At 42.0% G+C, this 23611-nt stretch overlaps 1 pseudogene; it reads left to right on the top strand.

The window, feature by feature from the left end:
* Window positions 1-21075, top strand: part of LOC139173213 (uncharacterized) — a 30007-nt pseudogene extending 8932 nt beyond the window's left edge.
* The last annotated feature ends 2536 nt before the right edge of the window (window positions 21076-23611 follow it).

The following is a 23611-nucleotide window of genomic DNA, read 5'->3' as shown; positions in this document are numbered from 1 at the left end:
AGACTTCTGTTTATTTTGGGGAAATTTTAATAGGTGGCAAGAAGTCCTGTTACACTATTGAAGAAGAGGTTTTCACACACAGTTAACTAAAAGTTGATTCCATGTATTTTCCACTTGTTGGTTCTGGACATATTCCTTAGAATATTATACATTAAATAGCTCAATCAGGAATCAGAGACTTAAGACATATATTATCTGCTCTGAAATATGGATATTTCAGATATATATTATTGAATATGTATGTATGTGCTTTACTACCCTGTTTTCCCCAAAATAAGACATCCCTTAATAATAAGCGCAATTGGGCTTTTGCGTGCATGGCAATAAGGCCAAGAGCTTATTTCAGGGTTCAAAAAATATAAGGCAGGTCTTATTTTTTGAAAAACATGGTATCTATCTATCTATCATCTATCTATCTATCTATCTATCTATCTATCTATCTATCTATCTATCTATCTATCTATCTATCTATCTATCAGTCAGCCAGTCAGCCATCTATCCATTAAACCATCCATCCATCGAACCATCCATCCATCTCCATATCTGTCTGTCTGTCTGTCTGTCTGTCTGTCTGTCTGTCTGTCTGTCTGTCTGTCTATCTATCTATCTATCAGTCAGCCAGTCAGCCATCTATCCATTGAACCACCCATCCATCGAACCATCCATCCATCGAACCATCCATCCATCTCCATATCTGTCTATCTGTCTGTCTGTCTGTCTGTCTGTCTGTCTGTCTGTCTGTCTGTCTATCTATCTATCTATCTATCTATCTATCTATCTATCTATCTATCTATCTATCTATCTATCTATCTATTAGTCAGCCAGTCAGCCATCTATCCATTGAACCACCCATCCATCGAACCATCCATCCATCGAACCATCCATCCATCTCCATATCTGTCTATCTGTCTGTCTATCTGTCTGTCTGTCTATCTATCTAGCTAGCTAGCCATCTGTCCATCTATCCAGTCAGCCATCTATCCATCGCTCAATTCATCGATCCATCCATCTCCATATCTATCTATCTATCTATCTATCTATCTATCTATCTATCTATCTATCTATCATCCATCCATTTATCTTCTATCATGTTTCCGCAAAAATAAGACATCCCTTAAAAATAAGCCCAATTGGGCTTTTGCATGCATGGCAATAAGGCCAAGCGCTTATTTCAGGGTTCAAAAAATATAAGGCAGGGTCTTAGTTTTTGAAAAACATGGTATCTATCTATCTATCTATCTATCTATCTATCTATCTATCTATCTATCATCTATCTATCCATCTGTCCATCTATCCAGTCAGCCATCTATTCATCGATCAATTGATTGATCCATCCATCCATCTCCATATCTGTCTATCTGTCCATCTGTCCATCTGTCCATCTGTCCATCTGTCCATCTGTCCATCTGTCCATCTGTCCATCTGTCCATCTGTCCATCTGTCCATCTGTCCATCTGTCCATCTGTCCATCTGTCCATCTGTCCATCTGTCCATCTGTCCATCTGTCCATCTGTCCATCTGTCCATCTGTCCATCTGTCCATCTATCCAGTCAGCCATCAAAGATCCATCCATCCATCTCCATATCTATCTATCTAATCTATCTATCTACCTACCTGCCTGCCTGCCTACCTACCTACCTGTCTGTCTGTCTGTCTGTCTGACTGTCTGTCTGTCTGTCTGTCTGTCTGTCTGTCTGTCTATCTATCTATCTATCTATCTATCTATCTATCTATCTATCTATCTATCTATCCATCTGTCCATCTGTCCAGTCAGCCATCTACCCATCGATCAATTCATAGATCCATCCATCCATCTCCATATCTATCTATCTATCTATCTATCTATCTATCTATCTATCTATCTATCTATCCATCCATCCATCCATCCATCCATCTATCCATCTGTCCTTCTATCCAGTCAGCCATCTATCCATCGATCAATTGATAACTTTTCTAGACAACTTTTTAAAACACTATAATAAGCCAAAAACCAAACTGTTGTAATAAATTAAAACAGCAACAACAATAAAAGTAAGGAACCACCCTGACTGCTTTTAAACAATTCAAATTAAATATTCCACTTTATGCTTTTACCCCACTTAACATGAAATTTGTGACCTCCTTTTTTAAATTAAACTGAGTTTTTGTAAAAACAACAACAACAATTTTTATGTCAACGGAGTCCAGGATTGCAGGAAACTCTCCATTCCAAATGGATATCTGATTGAGCTATTTAATGTCTCCTTTAATCTAAGGAATATGTCCAGAACCAACAGGTGGAAAATACATGGAATCAACTTTTAGTTAAGAATTTTTATGTCAACGGTGTCCAGGATTACAGGAAACTCTCCATTCTAAATGCAAAAAAAAAAAAACCCACTCAAAAACTTTAGAAATACATGGTTTTTAGTGAAATGCAGATTTTAGTGTTGGCTTCAACCTATGTCGGTTCAGTGTGGCACCTCTGTGCCAGCCGTATTAGCTGCAGAATCCCATCTGTTGTGCCTTTTATCAGTTCTGTGCCACAAAACACAGCGATGTGGATTTTTTTTGGGGGGGGGGAGAAGCGAGGCGACATTTTCATATCAGAGTGAAAGCCTGGGGGTTGCTTCCAAACTGTAGGCCCTGCTCTTCTCCATGGCTCAGGAGAAAGGAATCATTTATCCTCATACTATGACTGGGATGAGATGAATGTCGGCTGAATGGCTTTAAAGATTTGGGTTTTTTTTAAGATTAGGTTTTAAATATTTGGATTTCAAATGTAGTTTTGAAGGTAGGATTTTATAACTGTCTATTTTTGTATTCTTTTCATGCTGGAAGCCTCCCTGAATAATAAATAATAAATAAATAAAATAATAAATTTTAAAAATATATTTGTCATTGCTCAATGCATCTCCATGTCCCACATTATTATTTTTTTCCCTTCCCTTTTCAAAGGCTGAACCCCAAAGGTCCTACCTCCTCCTTAAATATTAGAAACCCGTTTGGTTTTGCATAAATTCTGCTCTGCTTTCCTGATTGTTTCTTTCTCCCAGCCGCCTTTGCCTCCAATTCAGTCTCAGCCTTTGCACAGCAATGCTACCAAACGAGGCCTTTTTCTCCCCTCCCTTCCGACGGTCATACCAAAAAAGGGGGAGGGCAGTCTAATAATACCTTGGGTCAGTGGTGGGAGCCACCGGAGTTCCTCTGTCATTTTTAATTCCCCCTGGCAGCACTTTAATGACAGTTTATGGCTAGCAGGAACTCGGAACTCAGCGTGCGTTAGATCAGTGTTTCCCAACCTTGGCAACTTGAAGATATCTGGACTTCAACTCCCAGAAGTCCCCAGCCAGCATTCACTGGCTGGGGAATTCTGGGAGTTGAAGTTCAGATATCTTCAAGTTGCCAAGGTTGGGAAACACTGCTTTAGATGATGTTGCAAGCATGTGGCCAAAGATTTTCAGGGCAGCTGGCAGTGGGAAAGGGGTAGATTAATCCCGGTGAAATTCCAATTCATTGCTTAGCTTGGCCAGGCAGGCACACCCATGGAACAGCTATTTAGTCTCGCCTATGAATGTAAAAGTGAAGAAGAGTGCCCTAAAACGCGTTGAGAGACAGGAGGGAGATGGGAGGAGGGGGCATCAAAGGGGCATCATGGTGATAATAAAGGCAGTGACTGTAATCATCATCGTTATTATCATAACGTCCATCAGCAGGAAACCACTATGTGTGCAAAGGGGGAGGAAAGAAATTGGCCCATCGACCTATTGTTGACTGCTATTTCATGAAGGGTTTTTCATTTGATTATTCTTCTCTTTGTGTGACAGCGTGTATCACACACTGATGTGTGTGTGTGTGTTAGAATTTAGAGTAACAGAGTTGGAAGGGAGATGGTGGAGGTCTTCTAATCCAACCCCCAGCCTAGGCAGGAATCCCTATACCCGGGATGGGAAACCAGTGGTACATGAGCCACAGGTGGCACGCCAAGCTATATGTGAGGTCAGCATTGCCCCATGTCAGCTCCAGTGCGCTTGTGCTCACTGACCAGATTACTTTGGGCATTCTGGGAGGGTGGGGGTAACAAGATTTGGGTTCTGTGCGTGCACCCAGAAACAAAATCACACAAGCGAGATTTTGCCGATTTTCACAATTTCTTTGCTTCTGCACATGTGCACAAAATCTCCTTGCATGAGATTTTGCTTCTGCATATGCACAGAGGTCCAATCTCACATGGGGTGCGTGTGCATCGGCATTTCTGCTGCCAGAACAGCAATGCCGATCATTCTAGGAGCGCCCCACTACGAGGTGCTGGAGACCATTTTTGCCCTCCCCAAGCTTCAGGAAAGCCTCCAGAACCTGTGGGTTGGGCAAAAAATGGCCCAATGGCCCAACCAGAAGTTTGTTTCTGAACTTCTGGTCGGCCCGTTGGGTCCGTTTTTTGCCATCCACAGGCTCTGGAGGCATCCCTGAACCTTAGGGAGGGCAAAAAGCCCCCCCCCCAATGCTCAACGGGCCTCCCAGAAGTCCAGAGGCTTCAGTGAGTCTGCACGCATGCATGGGGGAGCAGCATGGAGGGGTTGTGAACGCATGCGTGGGGCAGGGCATTGCATTATGGGTGTGGGCATGCACCCTTTTGGCACTGGAGCAAAAAAAAAAATGATTCGCCATCACTGCCCTACACCACTTCAGACAGATGGTTATCCAACGTCTTCTTAAAAACTTCCAGTATTGGAGCATTCACAACTTCTGGAGGCAAGTTGTTCCACTGGTTAACTGTTCTAACTGTCAGTTCAAATGTTCTAAGTTTTAGTTGTTTTAACTTTTATATAGTGTTCTTTTACATTTAGATCAGGGAAGCAATCAAAGGAGGAGCATTCCTCTAAATGTTTCTTCCCCATCTAGTTTTATTTTTTTTTAAAGTTTTGTATTAAATAATCACCACAACAATAGTAATAGAAATAGACAATGGCACAAGAAAAGAAAGATAGCACCCAGGTTGTTTGGGGATAATATACTGACTGTGTAAACTTCTTAGAGACGAGCCATAAAATAGTACGAAGCAGTATAAAAATCTAAGCTATTGTTATCAACATTGACAAAATAACTATTGGTCAATTGCAAAAGGCAGCTTTGCTTGAAACAGCTTACATCCCATGAGGAGAACTTTAATCAAGCAACATCTACCTCTCCCTGGTTCTTAGGAAGGACTCCAAAGGGGGATAAAAATGCCAGTGGGGAAAATCTGGCTGACTACACGCCTAACCACCACCACAATAATAATAATGAAGCTACAAAGCATGGCACCTGCCTCATGTTTAATTTAAGCCATGACTCTGTATTCCATCGGCATTATTAGCAAATATTAGCAAATAAACATGATGACTGTCCATAATCTTGTATCTTCCCTTCGCTGTTTCTAATAATAAGCCACAAACTGAATAAGCCCTCCGAGGCCCCTAAAATGGCTTATCTCGGCTGTTGATATTATCTGCCATTGCATTCAGCACAACTTACCTCCAAGTAAGCATGCATAATTGAACAATACTTGCCTTCAGAAATCTACTTTCCTTGGACAGGAGCCCAACGTTACAAATATTAATGACGCTATCTCGTTTGGATAATGAAACTTCTGCAAGGAAAACCCGCCAACCTCAGGGAGCAGCGAGCACCCCCTCCATTCAGCTCCCAGCTACATATATTTTCCTTTAATGTTACAACCAACTTAGTTTCCTACAGGAAGTCTGTCGGCAAGGCTGTCTTAACACGTGGGCCTGATGGGCCCCACCTGCATAGGGAGACCCTACTAATCTGACAGGCACCTTGAGGCCTATAAATACAGCAGGGTATTTATCACATTTTGCCACATTTTTTAAAATTAATACTGACACGTGAAAATATGTTTAATTTTATCAACCATTTACATTTTGATTCTTGTGTCGTAGGGTCCCTGTCCATCGCTTCCAAATAGTTTCTTGCCTATATAACACAAGTGAAGAAAAAGAATGGATGTGAGTTTGTGGTTTAAATACTGGATTAAGGAGAAAAGCAACATTCTAGTTGGTGAAATTCAGATTTTCTTCCGTACCGGTTCTTTGGGCATGGATGGGGGAAGGATACTACAAAATCCCCATTCCCTCTGCACTCTGGGGCCAGCCAGAGGTGGTATTTGCCAGTTCTCCAAACGACTCAAAATTTCCACTACCGGTTCTCCAGAACCTGTCAGAAACAGAAAAGCTGAATTTCTCCCCTGCTTTAGACAGACACAGATAGAGTCTCTGCCTGTGTTTCGTCTCTGTCTCTTCTCTCCCTCCCTCCCTCCCCTCTCTCCCCCCCTTTCTCTCCCCTTCTCTCCCTCCCTCCCTCTCTCCCCTTCCTTCCTTCCCCCTCTCTCCTCTCCCTTTCTCACTCACTCATCTCTCTCTCTCCCCCTCTCCCTCCCTCTCCCTCCCCCTCTCCCCCTCCATCTCTCCCTCCCTCTCTCTCTCTTCCCCTCCCTCTCTCCCCTTTTCTCTCTCCCCCTCCCTCCCCCTCCCTCCCCCTCCCTCCCCCTCCCTCCCCCTCCCTCTCTGTTACTCTCCCTCCCTCCCCCTCTTTCTCTCTCTCTCTCCAAATCAGCAATACTCCGTGAAACCAGCTACGTGAAATAACTCCCCCATTTTATCCAGCACTGACAAACTTTGCTGAACAACATGCTGAAGCCTGGTTAAAGAATGACTTCTCCACCTCCAGAGACATCGTACTATTTTGCAGGTATGTTTTCTCTTCTGCTCTGAAAAGCTAATAATAGGAGTGGGATGTTTGCTGAGAAAAAAAAATAGGCAGGAATATTATACCACAGATAGTCCTTGTCTTAGAATCTCAACTGAGCTCGAAATTTCTGTTGGAAGACATTCATTAAATGAAGTTTACCTCACTTTACAACCTTTCTTGTCACAGTTGTTAAGTGAATCAATGCAATTGATAAGTTAGTAACCAGGTGGTTAAGTAAATATGGCTCCCCCATTGATTTTCCTTATCAAAGGGTCACAAAGGGACACTGTAACCATCCCTTTCCTCAGTGCTTTGTTACATGAGCCACGGTGGCATAGTGGTTAGAGTGTAGTACTCGGACTATTACGAAATTTGTAACTTGTTTTACGATTGGTTGGAAAGGAGGAAAAAAATATAATATAACAATTATTCTGCCAGTATGTCCCAACTGCCCATAATTACAGGGTAATTAGTCCAAAAAGACACACACCACATGATAGAAGGAAAACCAAAAGTCTTTATCAACAGAAAAGCAGGAAAAAACTCCCTTTTTAAATGTCAAAGGGATTTTTTGGTACATACAAGGCACACGTTAAATGCAATCCAATTTCTCACCCAGTAACTGGGAAATTGAGTCCAATTCCAAAGTCCAGAAAGGCCACACACAGTCTTGAACAGGGAAGCAGCAAAACCACGATCTTGATGAAACTATGAATCAGATAAACTTCCACAAGGCTAAACCAGCATGCTGCTCTTTTTATCTGTAGCACTAATTACAGCAGCCCCACCCAACCACAGGTGAACTCACTTATCTCTTGTAATCCTTCAGTTGTTCTCTCCTATGCATCACTCTACGCATGCGTGGGTCCATCATACGTTCTTGTTCAGAATCCAGGGATGATAAGGATGATTGATCTCCTCCTGGGCTGTCTGCCAAACTCCCCTCTTCCCTGCTACTCACGCTTCCTTCGTCAGAGGAGCCTTAGTCGGGAGATTCTATCAGGAGCAAAACAGGCCTGTGGCATGTGGATGTTTCCCCCACCTCCACCTCCACATTCCTTGGGGCAAGAGCTGCCTGGACCAGAGCCAACCACAACAACAATAAGAAATAAATGAAATATATAGCAATGTTAAGGAGACTATATTTGTTGTGACTAAGTTGTAACAAAAAGATACTATTGAATAAAAAGAATACTAGAGAAATATGTAAGATATACAAAATGCATAAATGTAAATCATCGATATGCTTTGCTGTAAGACAACCCTAAAGGTTATACTGTATAGTTGTTAGTGTGTTTGTTTAATGTTTTTTCCTGTATTTTTCTGTATTTTGTTTTGTATTTTTTGTGTTTTTAAAAATATAAATAATCCAATAAAATATATTTTTTTTAAAAAAAATAGAGTGCAGTAGTGCAGACTATTTCTGCTGACTGCTGGCTGCCTGAAATTTGGCAGTTCAAATCTCACTCAACTTAAGATTGACTCAGCCCTCCATCCTTCCAAGGTGGGTAAAATGAGGACCCAGATTGTAAGAGGCAAGAGGCTGATTCTGTAAACTGCATAGAGAGGGCTGTAAAAGCACTGTAAAGAGGTTTATAAGTCTAAGCGCTATTGCTATTGCTATGGCCTCAGTCACCAGAATTTGAGCTAAGGATGAGGATATCTTGAAAACAAGCATCATACAACTACTGTGGTGATATGTTCAGTTTCTCCTTGTCCATTATTTCCAGTTTGGGATCACAGGATTCCATTGTCTAGTTTGAAGAAACAAATCTTTTAGACTTTGAGGGAGAGCAATTATTATTATTATTATTAAGAAGAAGAAATTGATTATTTGGGGGAAATAAAGGGGAGGAAATCTTAAGCTCAAAGCCCATGCCTGCTGATGATAAAACAATTGTTACTAAACAATGTCGGTTGGCGGGCCCCAGGGGAAGAGCCTTCTCTGTGGCAGCCCCGACTCTGGAACCAGCTTCCCCCAGAGATTAGAACTGCCCCTACCCTCCTTGCCTTTCATAAACTCCTTAAAACCCACCTTTGTCGTCAGGCATGGGGGAACTGAGACATTTCCCCCGGACCTATTCAATTCAGTTTATGTATGGTATGCTTGTATGTATGTTTGCTTAAATAATGGGGTTTTTAATATTTTAAATTGTAAATTATTAGATTTGTTATGAACTGTTTTATTGTGTTGTGAGCCGCCCCGAATCTACGGAAAGGGACGGCATACAAATCTAATAAAATAAATAAATAAATAATACTCCTAACCCGACGGCTCTTCATGTTTCTTTTGGTTTTGACTGTTATTTGAATGGTTGAAAAGGAAGGTGTTGCTAGTAGGACAAGAATGAAAGAAGACAAATTCCAGATGCCTGAGACCTCTTTCATTTCTTGCTACCGTGGCCCATCATTAGATAATTTTCCTCTCCGAGCAAAAGGTCAAAGAGTATAAATATAAATTGCATTCTGCATTACTTCTAGATGACTGAAGCTGTCAAAGCAATCATAGGAGCTTTCAGTCCCTTATTCCACCACTTCTGCCCTGATTTTGGGCTTACAAAGTCATGTGTAAATTGAACACGACAGCCCAGAAAAAAACATCCAACAAAGACATACTGTTCAGCTCCCAAGATGGGATGGCCATTGCCATATTTCGCTCAAGGTGAATGAAGACATCTCCAATTGTTGGATGCCTCATTTTTTTTAAAAAAAATAGGCAATCTTTCCAAGATGGTTGAACAAAAGCCTGAAAAGGATAGAGAATAGACATGTCCAGCATGTCAGAGGTCTGGTTGAGGAAGAGGGATGGAATATAATTAGAGGGTATAGTGTAATAGAGTTTTTTTTAAAAAAAAACCCAACTTCTGCTACTCTGATTCAGGGGTGGTTTCCAGTTTCTGCTACTACTGGTTTGGTCAGGGATGCAGTGCGCGGACAGGCACATGCATATACACAGTACCATGAAAAGAAGCTTCTGCACATGTGCAGAAACACAAAACAAGATGGAGTTGGCCTTCTCTGCATCCCGTCGACTAAACAATGTTGTCTGGCGGGGCCTAGGGGAAGAGCTTTCTCTGTGGCGGCCCCGGCCCTCTGGAAGCAACTCCCCCGGAGATTCAAATTGCCCCCCTCCCCTTCCACAAGACCCTGAAGACCTATCTATGTCGCCAGGGATGAGGTAACAAATGTATCCCCTTCTCTGTCCATTAAGAGTTATGTGTGGTTATGACTGTACAGTATTTATTGTTTTTTAAGATAGCAGGTTTTTAGTTATAGTTTTAACCATTAGATTTGTATTGTATTATTGTTTTATTGCTGTTGTGAGCCGCCCCGAGTCTTCGGAGAGGGGCGGCATACAAGTCTAATAAATTATTATTATTATTATTATTATTATTGTTGTTGTTGTTGTTGTTGTTGTTATTGTTGTTATTATTATTATTATTATTATTATTATTATTATTATTATTATTATTATTATTATTATTATCTTACTGAAGCATTTTATACAGAATATAGAATAATAGAGTTGGAAGGGAGATCTTCTAGTCCAGTGGTCCCAACCAGGGACCAGTTCTATGGAGAGAGACTGGAGGGGGTGTAGTTTCATGAGTCGCCTCCATCCCATGCATGGAGCTTCAGTTTCTGGCATGCTGAGAACTGGTGCCAGTCCACAGAACAAAGGTTGGGGACTCCAGTTCTAGTCCAACCCCTGAGCAGGAGACACTAAACCAGTGTTTCTCAACCTTGGCTGTTTGAAGATGTGCGGACTTCAGTTCCCAGAATTCCCCAGCCCGCAACGCAAGCTGGGGAATTCTGGGAGTTGAAGTCCACATATCTTCAAACAGCCAAGGTTGAGAAACACTGCCCTAAACCAATACGAGCAAGTGGCTGCTGTCCAATGTCTTCTTAGAAGAGCCAGAATGGTAAAGGATGCTGCACCGGTAGCAAAGGTTGAGCCGCGCAAGCAGCTTCGGGTGTCTTGCGTGCATGTGCACACATGCATCCCAGCATGTTTTTGCTTCTGCACATGTGCAGGAAGTAAAATCTTGTGAAGGAATGTGCGTGCACATGAGATTTTGGCAATTTTTTGTTTCTCTGCATGCGCGGAAGCAAAAAAAATAGCTGAAATCACACACCCTTCGCAAGATTTTGCTTCCGGCACCTGTGCAGAAACAAAAACATGCTGTGACACATGCACATTAATGAAGACACCTGAAGTTGTGCACACTAGTAGCAACGGTGGGAGCAATCCGCTCCTGCCACAGGCCACAACAGGAATCCTTTCCAGCAGCATGTTTCTATGTTCTATGTTCAACCCTCCAGTCCAGTTGGGTTATGGCCAGTAATGGGCAGCCAAAAAAATTTCTGCCACACTGTGGGGTGTGGCTTATTTTGTGGGTGTGGCTTTTGTGGGTGTGACTGGGTAGCAGTGGCTTGAACAATCATCATCGTTCAAGGGAACTGTTAAGTCCTTGACTTACAACCCCACCAGTGTCACTTGCTGGGGTGACAATTTGCTTCGCGTTTCCCGCACTCTCCTTCCTGGGTCTCCTCCCACCTCAGGCTGGGTAGCTAGGTGAACGGGTGCTGCTAGAAGCATAAATGCTGCCAGCACTGCTTCCACCCACGCCTTCTGCTTGCACCTCAGGCGGGAGGTGGCCGCGTGAAGCTGGAGCACAGCCGGGCAGGAGAGAGGGTAGCTAGTCCGAGGCCAGGAAGGAGGAAAGAATGAAAAAGCAAGGAGTGCACATGCAGCAGCAGCAGCACGGAAAAAAAGGAGAGCCGAGCCAAGACCAGTAATCCGGGAAGTGACAGCCGCCCATCAGCTGGAGCTGCGCACACATCTTAATTTCTGTCGATGAAACTGCGTTCCACCTCATCCTGCCTGCTGCCCACCCCTGGTTATGGCGACATTAATATAAAAAGGAAGAGCCAAATTAGAGTGCAGCACTGCAGGCCACCGAAGCTGACAGCTAGCTGCAGTTCGGCAGTTCAAATCTCACCACCAGCTCAAGGTTGACTCAGCCTTCCATCCTTCCGAGGTGGGTAAAATGAGGACCCAGATTGTTGGGGAAAATAGGGCTGACTCTGTAAACCGCTTAGAGAGGGCTGTAAAGCAGTATATAAGTCTAAGCGCTATTGCTACAATTCTCATCAGGCATGACCGACTGAGGAACAACTGCAGCTGCAAAACATAACAGTGTGTCAGTGTGTTTCCTTGTGGTTGTTGCCATCAGGCAAACAAGGGGCAACCAGGAGTCAAGGATTATGGGCTTGTGTTGTTGGTTTTTTCAGGATGGAGTCCAACATTATCCAGAACAGGATCATTGACAATCCTAAAGCTTCCTTTCGCCTCCAGCCAGCAGGATCTCCTCTCAGATTCCTTCAGCTTTTCCACTGTGCTGAGAATTCCGTTGGCTTGGAAGACGTTAGTTGCAAGCGAGGCTGTGTGTGGCTGTCGGAAAAAGAGATTATTCTACATACTCTTTAGAAGCACAGCTCTTCAACATATGGCGTATCAGAAGGAGATCCAATTCTGGCTAATAACTTTATCCCCTTGTTGAAGAGCAATAAAAAGCTTTACAGTTTTCTTATGAAATTATAATGGCATGTTGTCAATCTGTTCTCTCTCCTTAGATGGTGATTAGTTAACAGGCGCAGAAAGTCAGTGACTCTCTGGGCGACCGAGAATTGTTCTGCAGTGCCTGATGGACCCATGGAAGCTTGAAGGGAGAGGCTGAAGAGTTGTGAACCCAGCACTTCTCCATCCTTTGGTGGTGCTGTGAAGTGCCCTTATCACACAAACAACAGGTCCCATTTTTTCCTGTAACGGTGTGTATTCTGAAACATTAATCAGCATTTATATACAGCCTTTTTGAAGAGGAAATTTGCCTGCATAGATGTGAAGTGTTATTAAAACGGAGCTGAATTGGAACTGCTTGTTGTGTGTGGGGGGGGGAGAAAACACTTTTGCAAGATCAAGGGGGTGTATTCAAGGAGCTCTTTGAATTGGGAAGCTAGAGTTACTCGGGAGGCACTAGAGATGATTGAAGGATCAGGTGCCATGTCAGGTAATAAGCCCAGAGGAAAACTAATGGGGCTTTGGAAAGGGGGATTTCATTCTGTGGTCCAACATTTGCTTTTCAGCCTGAGCTCTCCTGAGCGTTCAGAATTTGAGATCAGCGTGTCTGTGGTCCTAGAGAGATTAAGCACTTCAATAAATTACCATCAGCAATGTTTCACGAGCAAAGATTTGCAACTGCCCTTGAAGTTCCCAACTTTATAGAACAGGGGTGTCAAACTCAAGGCCTGCGGGCCAGATCCAGCCCATGGGGTACTTAAATCTGGTCTTGAAATAGTGAAGGAGAGCCTCACAGCACCAGTGCTGGCAAAAACCAAGCTGGGAAAGCTGCACGTGTTCCTCACGGGCTCCATTTTTACTCTCTGAGGGCTATAGGAGGTTCCCTCCCCAGCCCCACCACCCAGGGGCTGATTCCTATTACCACTGCTACTGGTGTGCTGCACACCGCAGCTTCGGTTAGTTTGCATGTGTGCACATCCCAGAAAGCCAACAGCCCAAGTTGGATACCCGAGTGCCACATGACAGTGTGAGCTCCCATCCTTGCCTCAGCTCCCACCAACCAAGCAATAAAAAGGCATGAAAATGCGAGTAGATTAATAGCTATCACTTCAATGTGAAGGAAACAGCACTCTGTGACTTCATGCTGGCCACATGATCATGCAGGTGTCTTTGGACAATGCATAAACAGAAAGGAACATAACCCACTATAGCTGACAATTACTAATATAGTAAAAATCCTTCCTATTTACTTTTCCCAGTCTGACTTCAGAATTGTAGTCTATTCATGTTGTTGTTGTTTTTTTAGGTGTCCTCATTTCAACACAATTGTTTAGACACCTGAGTTGCATATCAGACATTAATACAGTCCGGAAATATTTCACGAAAAGAGTCATCCACTCCTCCTCTCACAACAGAATCTTGCCCTTAGACAACTTAGAACTACGTCACCTTAGAGCCAATCTAAATGTAGTTCATAAAATTATCTGCTACAATGTCCTACTTGTCAATGACTACTTCAGCTTCAACCACAACAATTTATTTATTTATTTATTATTTATTATTTGGATTTGTATGCCGCCCCTCTCCGAAGACAATACATGAGCACACAATAGATACAAACTTAATGTAAACCACTGCAAACTTGACTGCAGAAAATTCGACTTCAGCAACAGAGTGATCAGTGCCTGAAATGCACTACCTGACTCTGTGGTTTCTTTCCCAAACCCCCAAAACTTTAACCTTAGACTGTCCACTGGTGACCTCACCCCATTCCTAAGAGCTCTGTATGGGGTGTGCATAAACACATCAGCATGCCTACCATCCCTGTCCTATTGTCCTCATTTATCTGTAGTTACTTTGTTTATGTTTATACCCATGCTACCCATCTTGTACATGTTTGACAAATATAATAATAATAATAATAATAATAATAATAATAATAATAATAATAATAATACAGTTTAAGGTGTTGTATAAATAAAATGGACTTAATAGAATTTATATGCCATGGATTATGCCTTAAATTGTGAGCCACTTGTGAACCAAGTTTAAAGAAACCATTTCTGAATGCTACATAAGAAGGAATTGACTATTGTTGAATGTTGCAAGATGTGACCTCTAGCAAGTGAAACTGAAAAGCACAATAAAAACATTGAAACAAATTTAAAAAACAAATAAAGGACAGCTAATGCATTTATTGCTAACCAACCTTTCATCTAAAATGTCTAGAGAAGAATGTTGTGTGGATTTAGCAGGTATGCAATGAATATACACGTTGATAATCCTTTGCATGAATCACAGAATAGTGGGTTTTAAATTTTGATACGTTCCATGACATCAGTCACTCCGTCAAAGAAACAAGGTCTCACCAAAGCAGAAGTCTGTCTTTTCCATGTGCTTTTCTGTTGCTACATTTATCAGAGTAAATTTCAAAGGGAGAAAAAGAGCTGTGATACTGTTGACAATATTGATGATTGTAAGATCCAGTCAAAAGCTGCTTAGCCCCATTGTGAAAATAGCCTTCCATCAGCTCTGATCAAAACTCCTACTGAAATAATGAAAGGTCATTAGTATAAGGCCTCGTGGTTTTTGTTTTCCAAGTTCAAACATAGACACAGGACCCAACCTCCAGGAAAACTCTTTACCAAATTCTTCATCTCTGGTTTTGCTTCAATAGAGCAGAATGGAGGTGAGAGAAACTCATCGTTCTTTATCTGTTTTCCCTTCAAGTCTTTTTAACAATTTAAAAAGGGGACTCCATTCAGACCATTCCATACCTCCAACTATATCTGTACGAGTAGAGGCCATTGGCCTCTTTCTTCTTCTACAGATATAATTGGTGGTAATCGAGTGGTTTCAACTGTGCTTGAGGATAGGAGTGTTTCAATTCCTACTCTCAAAACATCACTATAGAGTACTGTACACCAAGACAACTGGACACAAGAACAGTTTTTCCTGAACATTATCACTCTGCTAAACAAATAATTCCCTCAACACTGTCAAACTATTTATTACTATTACTACTAGTTTTTTCTTATCCTTCCTATCACCCATTTCCTTCCACTTATGACTGTATGACAGTAACTTGTTGCTTGTATCCTTAAGATTTTTATTAATATTGATTATTTCTTCATTAATATTTGACCCCTATGACAATCATAAAGTGATATGCCTCATGATTCTTGACAAATGTATCTTTTCTTTTATGTATACCAAGAGCATATGCACCAAAGACAAATTCCTTGTGTGTCCAATCACACTTGGCCAATAAAGAATAAATAATTCTATGTCTAGACTCCATCTAGATCAGGGGTCTCCAAAATTGGCAGTTTTAAGACTTGTGGATTTCAACTCCCAGAATTCCCCAGCCAGGATGGCTAGTTGGGGAACTCTGGGAGTTGAAGTTCTTAAGTCTTAAAACTGCCAATTTTGGAGACCCCTAATCTAAATGGAGTCCCCTTCTTGGCATCATGTCTATCTTAGAGTAGATATTGTATTCTAAATTCTCCAAAGTTTCTGAACAGCTAGCCAGCAAGAAAGAGTTGGCAGCACTGATCTCTTTAGATCATATTTCAATATAACATTTGTGATAGTGGTCACAATGAAGGTGCTGATTTAACCTAATTAAAAAACCTCCTCTGGCCTTCTGGTGCTATGTAGAATAGGTTGACCACTGCCCCCCCCCCTCTTCTTTCTGGCAGCCCCTCAAATGCTGGAAGAGTGCTATAATGTCATTCCTACTCCTTCTTTTCTTTAGATTAGAGACATAGCCAATTCCTGCAACTGTCCTTCATAGGTTCAAGCCTTCAGTGGTGGGCTGCTTGTGGTCTGCAGGGGTTCGGGAGAACCTCTAGCTAAGATTCTGTGCAGTTCAGAGAACCCCCAAATCCCACTCCTGGCTGGCCCCACCCATCCTATCCTGCCCTGCCCCTCACAGGATGCAGGTAAGTGCAGGACACATGGGAAGGCTCGTGGAGGGTGAAAAACGACCCTACCGGAAGTTTGGGAAGGCCAGAAATGGGCCTGTTTTTGGCCCCCAGAGAGCCTCTGGAGCCTGTGGGGGCCCTTTTTGCCCTCCAAGAGGCTGAAAGAAAGCCTCCAGAGCCCTGAGAAGACAACCTCCCACCCACCCCCGATGTAGTGCAGGAGGCTGACTAGCCCACACCCACCTTGGCCACGCCTAAATTTTTGAAGCCACCCCTGCTTTAGCTCCCTAAACTAAGACCATAGAAACTTTATTCTGGAGATCCTTCAGAACCTACTTGTTGTGGTTGTCTCTGGACCAGCTCCTGCAATGGGGAATTTGGACATTACTTCAGGGGAATTCTCAGGCTCACAGAGGCTTGTGTTATTGCCAGCAGATTCTGATAGTGAAGATTCACAGCCAAGGACAGACAATGGGGGAGAGGAATCAGACTGAGAGATGGGTGCAGCCAGCCCATCAGTTAATGCTCTCATTAGTGAGACGTCAGAGTCAGAGGAGGATCTGCTTGTGGATGCCCATATGCGCAGGCTTGTGACAAGAAGGGAACAGCTGCGCAGGTGTCTACGCAGATAAGGGAAAACACCTGTGTCAGAGGCAATTATGTTAATGTGTTTGGGGATAAATTACCGGCGCTGGGGAATGTGTGTGGGGGTGTTTATTCCTTGGAGAAAGACAATTACTACTGTTTGGATTGTTCCAGGACTTCTACGGACTTTTGGACACTTCACAGTTAACTAACTCTTATGGACTCATTGAAGGGGGTGGCGGTGAAGATTCACAGCTGCCTTAATTGCTCATTTATTTTGTCTTTTGCCCCATTCCAGGACTGTTATCTGGGTGAGAGAAATTTGGCTCTTTTTTTAGTGTGTGTGCTCACAAATCTGTTTTGATAAATTACTTTCATTTCTTCTGTGATGGTATGTGTGTGTTTGAATTGCATTACAAACTCACTGGGGACTATTAGTGAAGGGCCCGACATAACATTACTTAGTTTTCTTCTAGCTTCCCATGATGAAAATTTGTTTGGATCTCCCCCAGATTTCTGAGCACTCTGTTCTCATCTGTTCCTTTGATAATAGACTTTCACTTACTTAAAAAAAAAAATAGAGAAGCACATTAGCAACCTCAGAGAAAGATTTTTTTTAAAAATCTACCTTATTGTCAATCAAGTTCTTCGTTCAACCTCTCTGCCTTCTCTCTGATGTTCTTAGCAATTTTGCAAAAGCATCTCAGCCAAATACACGTTTCAGTTAATGAAATTCTTATGTTTGCCGAGGGATGAAATTTTTGCTCTTGCCTGGTGCCCTTAGCTAAAAACTGGACCAGTCATTTCAGATTTAAAATACAGATATGTTCCCACTCCAAAAGGTAGAACAGGTTCGGTTTGATGCTAAGAACCACGCAATCTTTTTTAAAATTAATCTTTATTAAGCTTTTTTCCTTTAAAAACGACATATTAATTTTTTTTTAAAAAACATATAAAATGAAAACAAACAAGTAACAACAAATCCTGTTTACAGCTTCTTCATACAATCTTAAAGGTTAAGTTTGGGCCAATTAGGTTAATGTTGCTTTGGCCCATTTCATCCATCAGAAATAATCTTCTCAACCTGGATACTTGCATGTTTAATCTTGAACTGTAAAGCTGGGACTAGGAAGCAGTGTTCCCTCTAATTTTTTTGGGGGGTGGGCAGAAAAGTATAGTGTCTGAGCGGCAGTCCCTTTGGGACTGGGCGGCACAGAAATATTAAATAAACAAACAAACAAACAAATAAATAAATAAATAAAAAACCCACCCTGTTTTGCCTCAGAGAATTTCAAAATAAAATACTGTACTGTGTGTCTATAACAGTGAGCTCATAATAGGGCAACTCTATCAATATCAAAATGCCACTTAAATAGTTGAGCTAGTTTCAAACTAGATTTTGATTTTCTTTCTCTCTTCCTTACTCCCATTCTTTTTCTTTCTCTTTTCCTTCCTCTCTTTTTTCTATCTGTTTCTCTCTCTTCCTCTCTTCCTCTCTCTCACTCTTTCCCTCTCGGCTTCTGGGCAGGTTTGGAAAACTCTGAGTTGATGATGATTTTTAAGTGAGCGATTGCTCACTGCTCAGCTTAGAGGGAACTATGCTAGGAAGAGCAAATATGTGATCCTTACTTGATGGTTAGGCTGTCTCTCTAGTTCATCTAGTTCAGTGATGGTGAATCTATGGCACAGGGGCCACAGGTGGAGCCATATCTGCTGGCACACAATCTATTGCCCTAGCTTAGCTCCAACCTGCATGTGTGTGTTGGCCAGCTGATTTTTGGCTCGGACAGAAGCTCTGAGAGGGGATTTTTTTGCTTCTAGAGAGTCCCTGGTGGGATGGGGGAGGACATTTTTACCCTTCCCCGGATCCAGGGAAGCCTTTGGAGCCTTGGGAGGTCAAAATACAAACCTGCTGGGCCCACCAGAAGTTGGGAAACAGGCCTTTTCCGGCCTCCAGAGGACCTCTGTGGGGGCTAGGGAAGCTGTTTTCGCCCTCCCCAGGCATTGAATAATGGGTGTAAGCACTCATGCTTGTGCCATAGCGCACGCCCAGGCTCTTTCAGCACCCAAGGAGAAAAAGGTTCACCATCACTGATCTAGTTCATGAGGATCTTGCAAGGAGAAAAGAAGTACCTAGCCATGTAGCTCTTGGAGTAAAAGCCAATTGCAAGTAGAATGAGCAAACTCTTGACCTTATTATTACATTTCTAGAATGAATGCGTTGTGGCCTGTCTCACGCAGCTGGTCATGGATCCCGAGGATCAAGAGACAGTGGTGGCCTGGTACCCAAGGCCTGCATCCCTGGCACCGAGTCTGACAGCGACATAGGATGAGCGGCTGAGAGTTCAGGTTGCAGCCTTGCAGAAGATGAATGCTATTTTCATGTAGTTGCTCATCTTAATTTTAAAAATACAGTATATTGTAAACATGGGAGAAAATAGAGCATATAATGAAATAGAGCTTTCCCTTCAGGAGTTCAAAACAGCTTGCTCTCCATAAGTCTACTTTTATTTTTCTCCACAAAATCCAGCTGAAGTTCTTGGACTGAGAGAATAATAATGAGCTCAAAATTCTCCATGAGCTTCTGTGGCTGAAGTTGGAGTAGAGCTTGGTCTCTTTACTCCTAGCCTACCACCTGGCTCTCTGGTTTCATTTGCAAATATCAACAGGATGCAATTATGAGCACCAGGGGTAGGTTCCACTTACACATTTTGCATCTACATGCTCTCTCCACTCTCTCTTGCGCACATCCCTTCCTGTAATTTTACTTCTGTGCAAGCTCAGAAGATGGTTTCAGGCCGAAGCACAGCTAAGGAGCGGTTCACCTGTGCTTTGGATGAAGAAACAAAGGTCAGTATTAACCTGGGGGTGAGCAGAGTATGAGGAGAAACCATACAAACAATGAAAAAAAAATCAACCGAAAATTCCAAAAAAATGGTGGCACGCACAGACTGGCATAAACAGAACCCGATCCATGATGCCCAAATTGTCACCAGCAGGTCGCTAATGGTTTGGGTGATCTGGTCTGAACTGGGAGAAACCCACCCCTGATTGGCATCTTCAATCCAAAATAATCAACCGTCTTCATCTAGAAACAATGATGTCACCCTTAACATGGTGGGGTTATCAAGAGATGATCCATTTCCAACCTAAGATGGTGTAGGGACAACCCCATGGGCTATTTGCCAACAAATTTTGAATCCCATTCATTCAAGTATTAATGGGTTGTTCCATGATTTTAATACAACTCCTTACACAGTTGAAGTCTCCCAAGACTTTATCTCTATAGGGGGTAATATTAAAATCATACAGATTTATCATAAAAAAATTAAATGTGAGTGTCAGCCTCCACAATGCTTGCTTGCTTCTGCTGCCATAGAAACAGGAGGTGGGGGGGATGGTTAGGTACTTGGGAGGGGGGAGGGGGGAAGTGTGCTGGAGATAGAATAGAGTAGAGTAGAGCAGAGCATATTTCTTTATTGGCTAAGTGTGATTGGACACACAAGGAATTTGTCATTGGTGCAAATACTCTCAGTGTACGTAAAAGTAAAGACACATTTGTCAAGAATCATGAGGTACAACAGTTAATGATTGTCATAGGGGTCAAATAAGCAATGAAGAAACAATCAATATTAATAAAAAATTTAAGGATACAAGCAACAAGATACAGTCATACAGTCCTAAGTGGGAGGAAAAGGATGATAGGAATGATGAGAAAAAAAACTAGTAGAAATAGAAGTGCAGATTTAGTAAAAAAAAAAAAAGTCTGACAGTGTTGAGGGAATTATTTGCTTAGCAGAGGGCATTCAGGAACAAAACTGTTCTTGTGTCTAGTTGTCTTGGTGTGCAGTGCTCTGTAGTGACTTTTTGAGGGTAGGAGTTGAAACAGTTTGTGTCCAGGATGCGAGGGGTCAGTAGATATTTTCACCCCCCTCTTTTTGACTTGTGCAGTATATAGGTCCTCAATGGAAGGCAGGTTGGCAGCAATTTTTTTTTTTTTTGCAGTTCTGATTCTCCTCTGAAGTCTGTGTCGGTCTTGTTGGGTTGCAGAATTGAACCAGGCATTTATAGAGGTGCAGATGACAGAGATATAAATAGATGTCTCTTCTTGTCTTTGATTGGGAGATTATGGAGGAAAGTTCTCATCACATTGTCACACTACATGGACATGTTTACAGCCTGCTCAAGGTCAATGGCTGTGACAGAGCAGATTTGGAAGCCCAGATGTGGTGCACCTACCTGACATCATCATGAGACTGCGAGAGCTATCATAGGGTTACCTAGATTCACCCACCTCTCTCCAACATTCCGTGGCTTGCACTGGCTGCCGATCAGTTTCTGTTTGCAATTCAAAATGTTGGTCATGACCTTTAAAGCCTTATGTGGCATCGGACCAGAATACCTCCGGAACCATCTTCTGCCGCACGAATCCCAGCGACCGGTTAGGTCCCACAGAGCTGGCCTTCTCCAGGTCCCATCAACTAAACAATGTCGTCTGGCAGGCCACAGGGGAAGAGCCTTCTCTATGGCGGCCCCGGCCCTCTGGAATCAACTCCCCCCCAGAGATCAGAACTGCCCCCACCCTCCTTGTCTTTCGCAAATTACTTAAGACCCACCTGTATCGCCAGGCATGGGGGAATTGAGACATCTCCCCCAGGCTTATATAGTTTTATGTATGGTATGCTTGTGTTGTATGGTTTTAAATGATGGATTTTTAGATACTTTCTTTTAAATATTAGATTTGTTACATTGCACATTGTTATTATTATTGTTTGAGCCACCCCGAGTCTCTGGAGAAGGGCCGCATACAAATCTAAATAATAATAATAATAATAATAATAATAATAATAATAATAATAATAATAATAATTATTATTATTATTATTATTATTATTATTATTATTATTATTATTATTATTATTATTATTATTATTATTGGGATTGGGTGAATTGCCCAGGAGGGAATGTTGTGGGATTCCTTGTATGTGCAATTGCGCACCTTTTGCTTCAGAACTTGCTTTCCTTTTGTCACTATCAGTTCTTGTATAGTAAAAATATTCATTTCTATCAACCTGGAGTTGGGGTTTTTCTTTCCTGGACTTTGAATAGAAGTGTACCTGAAATAAAGCAGATTCTGCTTTATTAGTTAACCCGGAGAAAACTCTTACCAAGGGGACTAAGGAAAGTATAGCTAGCCGAGGCAACTTCTACCAGGAGGACCAGGAAGCCAAATCCACTTGTCCCCAAACCAATAGATTATTTTGGAAGGATGGCATCATTTTAGTCTTATGTTCATGGTTTGTGTTCTGCCGGACTCTCTGGTAGGAACCTCCCAAAAATTCAAAGGTACAAATTTCAGGTTCTGCCGGACTCTCTGGTAGGAACCTCCCAAAAATTCAAAGGTACAAATTTCAGACACACACACGTTTGAAAATTCAAAACAATGTTCTTTATCACAACATTCAAAATAAACTAAGCACTCTTTTTGTATTGCAAAGAGCACTCATCCCAAAACAACCTGGTAGTTTGTATAAGTCCCTTATTAGTTCGTAAGTACTTAGCTTGCAGCTGTAAAGAAAGTCACAGCCCTTCTTCTTTCACGAAGTGAAACACACTTTGCTCTGCTTTGGTTTCAAAGTGGTGAAAAGTCAACAAACAAATGCCGGAGTCAGCAAGACATTCATGAAACACAATGATCAGATAATTCTCTACAAAGGCCAAACCCACATGCTACTATTTATAGCAGCAGCACTAATTACAGCAGTCCCACTCAACCACAGGTGGCCTCATTTTCTCTTGTAATAATCCTTTAGTTGTTGCTTCCTAAGCATGCGTGGATGTGTCATTAATTCTTGTTCAGAATCCAGAGATGATACAGATGAATGATCTCCTCCTGGGCTGTCTGCCAAACTCTCCTCCTCCCTGTCACTCATGCCTGCTTGGTCAGAGGAGGCTTCGTCGACAGATTCCACTGGGAGCAAAACAGGCCTGCAGCATGTGGATGTCTCCCCCACATTCACCTGCACATTCCTTGGGGCAGGAGCTGGGCCAGAGCTAACCACAACAGTTTGATAACTTTGTTCTCGGCTTATGATCTGCCCCACTTCTGATCTAATAGAAAAACTGACCAAGATAGTATTATTACGTGAAATCATGGCTTAATGTTATATTTTTAAAGTGCAGAGAGGTTGCATAATAAATGAAACAAAAACAAAGTGTTAAAAAAATACGATATTTATGTAGTTACTTAACAAGCACGTCTACATTATATTAAAGTAACCAAAATACCTTTACAAACCACAGGGCATGTCACAACTTTTGAGCACCCTTAATGTTTGGAAAATGAAAAAATTATTTGGCCCTACAACATCCATGAACAGATTTAATGCATTTCTTCTTTTCTCCGTTGGTCTGATTCATTTTTGTATTCTTTTGTTGTTGTTGTTGTTTGGTTGCTTTTGGTGTCTCTGTGCCATTTTGAAAAGATTTTTAAAAATAGAAAAGAATGGATGATTTTGATGGCAGGAGGAACAAATCTATCCACTCACTTGGATGCTGCAAGCCTGGCTTTGGAAATAAGCATCAATGCCATTCAAATGTTCTCATGAAATGTCATTGTAATCTCTTCAGCACCTGTTATTTGTTTTGATTCTGGTTGAAGTTTCCTGTTAAGGGATTCCTTAGTCATTTTAGTGCTTCCTTGGTGGTTTAGGAATATATTTACATGTTCCATCTCCATCTGTATCTGTTATCCAATAGCTTCATCCGTATCTCTGTCTTCCAGCTGTGT

The sequence above is a fragment of the Erythrolamprus reginae genome, chromosome 10 (assembly GCF_031021105.1).
Source record: "Erythrolamprus reginae isolate rEryReg1 chromosome 10, rEryReg1.hap1, whole genome shotgun sequence".
Taxonomy (NCBI): Eukaryota; Metazoa; Chordata; class Lepidosauria; order Squamata; family Dipsadidae; genus Erythrolamprus; species Erythrolamprus reginae.
The sequence above is the reverse complement of the archived record's forward strand: the minus strand, read 5'-3'. Positions and strand labels throughout refer to the sequence as shown.